The sequence below is a fragment of the Tasmannia lanceolata genome, unplaced genomic scaffold (assembly GCF_043159265.1).
Source record: "Tasmannia lanceolata isolate RefF3 unplaced genomic scaffold, GAP_Taslan_0.1 ptg000013l, whole genome shotgun sequence".
Taxonomy (NCBI): domain Eukaryota; kingdom Viridiplantae; phylum Streptophyta; class Magnoliopsida; order Canellales; family Winteraceae; genus Tasmannia; species Tasmannia lanceolata.
The window spans coordinates 22329380-22335736 of record NW_027518690.1 but is presented as its reverse complement, the minus strand read 5'-3'; positions in this window follow the sequence as shown (position 1 = coordinate 22335736).

The following is a 6357-nucleotide window of genomic DNA, read 5'->3' as shown; positions in this document are numbered from 1 at the left end:
CTTGTCCTAGGGAAGAGTGGATGACTAGTGTAACTAGACCTATGGCACGGTTGCTATCCATAGCAAGCGTACGTGATGAGGCTGGACTCCTAATTCTAGGACTCCCTAAAACCTAAGACTCCCTAAAACCTAGGACACGACCCGACACCAGTATTCCTAAATTGGGCTCTAATGGTTCTTATATCGGAAACCATAATCCAATGGTTCCGAAAGACTCGAGACAAATCGATTCAAGTTCTTGAAGTTAATGAATTTCAGATTTCAAGGAATTTCAGTTTCTGGACATTTAAGGATTACCAATGGCTCTAGGGTTCACCAATTTCGGCCCAGAATAGCATCCAAGGAAGGGAATCGTGCGCTCTTTCCTTGTGCAATTTAATACTTAGGTTATAGCACCTTATTGCCTGGCATATCTCAGGATTTCCGTGGACAGTAACCTCGGAGCCAACAACGTGCTATAGCTTAAATATTCAAATTGTCAAAGATCGGTTGCAATTGGGATACGATTATGGATGCGCTGGCCATTTTTCCAGGGAAATCTAAAAATCCTAAAATTTCTGTTTCGATGGATTAAGGAATTAATATGTGACAGAATTTTAAGGTTCCTTAGGAGCTTTGTGAAGATTTTTAATTAATTTCGAATTTTCAATGAATTTTATCAGTTTTATACCATATGAGTGATTTTACAAGTGAAACCATTGCAAACGAATTCGAAATGAATCAAAATTTCTACAGCAGCAATATGGGAATGCATGTAGCTTAGTGGATGAATTTTGCAGATTTTTACATTAAGCTCATATTTAATTTTGATTTAACAACAATAAGACCAGATTGCAAAAATAACACAGAAACTACTAGAAATAGAAATCTAAATTCAATGAAATTTCTACAGTAGTAAGATATAAGTAAAATTAGCATACTGTGAGAATTTCAAGAATTTTGGAATATATTTACTATCAGTTTCATATTTTTCAATTTTCAGACAAGATTATGAATTAACACTATATCTCATATGAAAAAAGATCTAAATCACTTGAAAAGTTTACAGAAACTAGAAATATGGAATATAAGACTACTGTAAAAATTTTGGGAATTTTATCTGTCATTTGATGTCTATAAAAAGTCTCCTAAAATCTGATAATTTTCAAAGAAAGCATAAAATAATATACCAAACCAAATCTAAAAATTCTCAAAAATTCATGGTAGAATGTACCAGTATCATATTATTTTTTACGAAATTTCATTAATTTTCAAATCCGTTTCGTATATAATTTATTTTTCTTCGTCGAAAAGATATTTTTAAAGAGTTTTCTATTTTTAAAACACGATTTTCGAGAAAATTACGACTCCGGAAAACGTCCTCCAACCTTGTTCTGATGTGATGAACACAAGAAAAATTTAAAATTCCAAAAAATAGATCATCCTGAGATGGCTATTTTTTCGAATTTCGTAATTACTCAGCCATTATTTTAAATAAAATACCACTCTTTACTCAAATTTTAAAAATCCTCTAATTCAATGTCCGATCCGATCCGATGGTTATTTTACTCTAGTTAGATAGATCATTGTATTAAATTTCGGGACGAAATGGAATTGAAACACCCATGCAGATCATGATTTTGAGCATACATATTTAATATTTAATTAAATCCAATTAAATACTAAAAATCATGGAAAAATACATAAAATATACCAAATAATCCTGGAAAAATTTGAAAATTGAGCACCTACCTGTGATCGAGATCCTCGCCGAATCCGAGAGCCGAAAAATCAGAAAATCCCGCCGGCGCTTGGTCCGATCTCCTCTCTTTCTCTTTCTTCTTTGTTTTATTATATATATATATTTTTTTTCTTCCTTACTTCTCTCACTGCAAACGGGGAGACAGATGAGAATGAATGATAGAAATAGAGAGGTTGAGAGAATGGGAGTTAGAGGGATAGAGAGTTTGAGAGAGTGAGAATGATAAAGAGACAGAGGGAGTGTGCGGGAAAAAGAACGACACAGAGACGATGAGAAACAAGAGACAGATATATATAGAGAAATATAGAAAGATTGAGTGTGAGAGATATAGAGAGATTGAGAGGCTGTGAGAGAGAACAAAAAGAGGCAAAGGGAGTGAGAGACCGAGAAGTAAGAGATGGCCAGAGAGAACAGATACGGCACTCTGTTTTTTTAGCTTTTCTTGTTTTCTTTTTTTTTTTTCGGAAAAACTATGCTCTGTTTTCTTTGGAAATTAGAGAAGGAAGATTAAAAACGATTGTGAATGATTGAAGGGTTTAGAGATGGCTGTGAGAGTAGAAAGATAGCAAAGAGAGAGAGCCGTGGGAGGTTGAGAGTAAGAAAAAACCAGGAAACAGAGGCCGTGAGTGGTTGAGAGTGAAAAGAACAAAGAATCAGAGGCCGTGAGTGGTTGAGATGGTGAGGAGAGGTTGAGAAACAAAGGTCGTGAGAGGTTGAGAATGGGGTAGAGAGGGATAGAGAAGGATCCGAGAGAATGATGGAGAGGGCTGGCAGTGGGAAAAACAGAGAGATAGGGATGGAGAGTCGAACTGAGGGGATCGGGAGAGGAGATGGAAGAGGCCGAGAGATGAGAGAGCTCTCCTCTCTTCTTTCTTTTTCACGTGATTTTCCTTTTTTCTTTCTTTTTTTTTGTACCCTCCTCTCTCCATCCGACTCACTGTAACCTTTCTTCTTCTTTTTTTTAGAATCCAAGAGATCCTTGCTAAGATTGTCGGCCAATTCTTTCCTCTTTTTCAAATCCTTAACAGCCCATGTTTTCCATAACCAGCTCTTGCCAAAACTTCAATCCCTTTGTAAAACGAAATCCTTGCTGTATATTTCTATACCTGTGCATACATGCCTTTTCCTCGCTTGTCATGCAAAAACAAATCAACAAATTTTATAAATTCGCTTTCTAATAACCAAAGTGGGCTGACCGAATATGGATGGGGCCCATTTGGAATGATCCAAACCATCCTCCTGAGATGATCCAAAAGGTCTTGTTTGATGAGCCATCAAACGAATAGTTGTTCACTCCAAACCATTTCCTTAGGTTGATTTGAACCATCCATCCAATGGGTTATCACCATTGATCGAACCACCCATCCTTCTAAAATTTGATCTTTTAAACCTCAGCAGGACCCACCGAATCGATTCAAAATCCTCTGCTTTTAATTCATCATTTTCCAAAATAAAATGATCTGAACTCTCTGACTAACAAATATCAAATTGCCTGTCTCCCCACAATAACTCACAAAAGAATGATCTAAACCGTTCACTTTGATGGGCATCTTTGTGCATTAGATCGAAGTAGGTTAAAAACTCATTTTTCATTAAAACTATATACGGGCCCCCTGTTTGATCCAAATCTAAACAAATGTTCAATGCGGGCCTACCGACGGGTCCCAATTCTCTCTGGGTTGGATTCTTCTGAATAACCCCTCTCAAAGCTTAGCGAAAAGAAAAATGCGGAACATTGCGGAAATGATCGAAAAGATTGAGAAAACGTAAGGGACGGACACGGGAATGGGAAACACTGAAAAATGGATAGCGAAACACTAACCTCTTTGTTGATTAAAGCCGAGCAAAATGGGTTGTCTACAGATGCCCCTCTTTGGTAGAGATGACGTAGTCATCGAATACCAAAGCCAAAGTGACAGTGCCATTTTGCGTAGCTTTAATCGACAAAGGACTCCCTAAACACAATGCAACCTAATATAATGCAGGGCCCTAGATGAAATCCTAGAATTGGAATGTAATAAAAAATCCCACTGCAGTGCCGCTCACAAACGGGCAAATAGAGAATGAGATACCACTTTTGAATGGATTCTGAAGAGGATGAAATACCATATTTATACGGATCCCAAGGAAATGAGATATCACATTTGTGTGATGCTCAAAGAGAATGAGAGACCATAGTTGTATGGACTCGAAGAGGATGGAATACCATATTTATACGGATTCCAAGGAAATGAGACATCATAGTTGTATGATGCTCAAAGAGAATAAGAGACCATAGTTGTATTGACTCGGAGAAAATGAAATACCGTATTTATACGGATTCCAAGGAAATGAGACATCATAGTTGTATGATGCTCAAAGAGAATAAGAGACCATAGTTGTATGGACTCGAAGAGAATGAAATACCGTATTTGTACGGATTCCAAGGAAATGAGACATCATAGTTGTATGATGTTCAAAGGGGATAAGAGACCATAGTTGTATGGACTCGAAGAGAATGAAATACCGTATTTGTACGGATTCTAAGGAAATGAGATATCACATTTGTGTGATGCTCAAAGAGAATAAGAGACCATAGTTGTATGGACTCGAAGAGAATGAAATACCGTATTTGTACGGATTCCAAGGAAATGAGACATCATAGTTGTATGATGTTCAAAGGGAATAAAAGACCATAGTTGTATGGACTTGAAGAGAATGAAATACCGTATTTATACGGATTCCAAGGAAATGAGACATCTTAGTTGTATGATGTTCAAAGGAAATAAAAGACCATAGTTGTATGGACTTGAAGAGAATGAAATACCGTATTTATACGGATTCCAAGGAAATGAGACATCATAGTTGTATGATGTTCAAAGGGAATAAAAGACCATAGTTGTATGGACTTGAAGAGAATGAAATACCGTATTTATACGGATTCCAAGGAAATGAGACATCATAGTTGTATGATGTTCAAAGGGAATAAAAGACCATAGTTGTATGGACTTGAAGAGAATGAAATACCGTATTTATACGGATTCCAAGAAAATGAGACATCATAGTTGTATGATGTTCAAAGGGAATAAAAGACCATAGTTGTATGGACTTGAAGAGAATGAAATACCGTATTTGTACGGATTCCAAGGAAATGAGATATCACATTTGTGTGATGCTCAAAGAGAATAAAAGACCATAGTTGTATGGACTTGAAGAGAATGAAATACCGTATTTATAGGGATTCCAAGGAAATGAGACATCATAGTTATATGATGTTCAAAGGGAATAAAAGACCATAGTTGTATGGACTTGAAGAGAATGAAATACCGTATTTATACGGATTCCAAGGAAATGATACATCATAGTTGTATGATGTTCAAAGGGAATAAAAGACCATAGTCGTATGGACTCGGAGAGAATGAAATACCGTAATTGTACGAATTCCAAGGAAATGAGACATCACATTTGTATGATGCTCAAAGAGGAAATATTATTTTCAAATGGATTCAGAGAGATATGATAATTTGAGCTTTGAAAGAAATTGAAATTTCCAATTAACAACTTTAGAAGCAAATGATTTAATAACACCATGCAGCAAAGGACTTTCAGGGCTTGAATATGAGATGCCACTTCATTAGCAACCTGCCCCAGTTTGAGGCATTCTAACCTTCTTCTATTCATTGACCAGAGATCATCTTTTCAAAGATTTTTTTTCGCCATTCATGACAGTCTCACCTTTTCCAAGTTTCTCAAAACCTGTTAATGAACCTCCCTTCAAAGTGATTGCACCCTACAACAATTCTTAAGATAGAATTTGTAAAAAGTTTTCTAAAAAATAGAACCACAGACATTTGTAATAAAAAGACAAAATAGGAAAGATTACTCAAGTAATCTCGCGATGCTTCTGACTTATCAGCATTTTCTTTTGGGTTAGGCTAGCCTCTTTTAAAGAATGTTTCTCCATTGCTAAACTTCTTCGCTTATTTTTAAGACAGTGATACTTCATATATCTTTCTATCGACTTTCGGCTTGCTTTGAAATTAATGCCCCTAGTTTCAGGAATTGTTGTTATTAGCTTTGCCTGACCTACTGCGACTTCAGAGATCGAGGTAATTCTTCTAGCGTGAACCCCATCTTACCACGACCAAGTCTTCCTTTTTTGGATTTTCAACTTGGCGGACCGCTTGGCCTTAACTTTTGCCTGAATCGCCTTTTCGGATTTTCGACTCAGCAGGCTACCCCCTTAACTTTTGCCTAAGCCGCCCTTTCAGGTTTTCAACTTAGCAGGGGAATGATCCTAAATTTTGCCTAGATCGTCTTTTCAGGTTTTCAATCTAGCGGATCTTCAAGCTCCATTTCTTTTTTTCTTTTCTTTATTTTTCCATTTTCTTTTTCTTTTTACTTGAACACCAAAAGGACTTTATAGGTGTGGTAGGGCTTTTCAAAGAATGGCTTAAGGTTTTGCAAGGGTTTCGACCGAACCTGTGAACTAGTTGCCTACGTATCCCAGTGTAGGAATCAGGTCGTGCGTAGTTCAAGGCGAATGCCCCTAGTTTGAAGGTATTTCAATTTTTCTTTTCTTTTTGCATGGATTTTTTCTTTTTCTTTTCAACTTCTTTTTGGAATGATTGATTTTT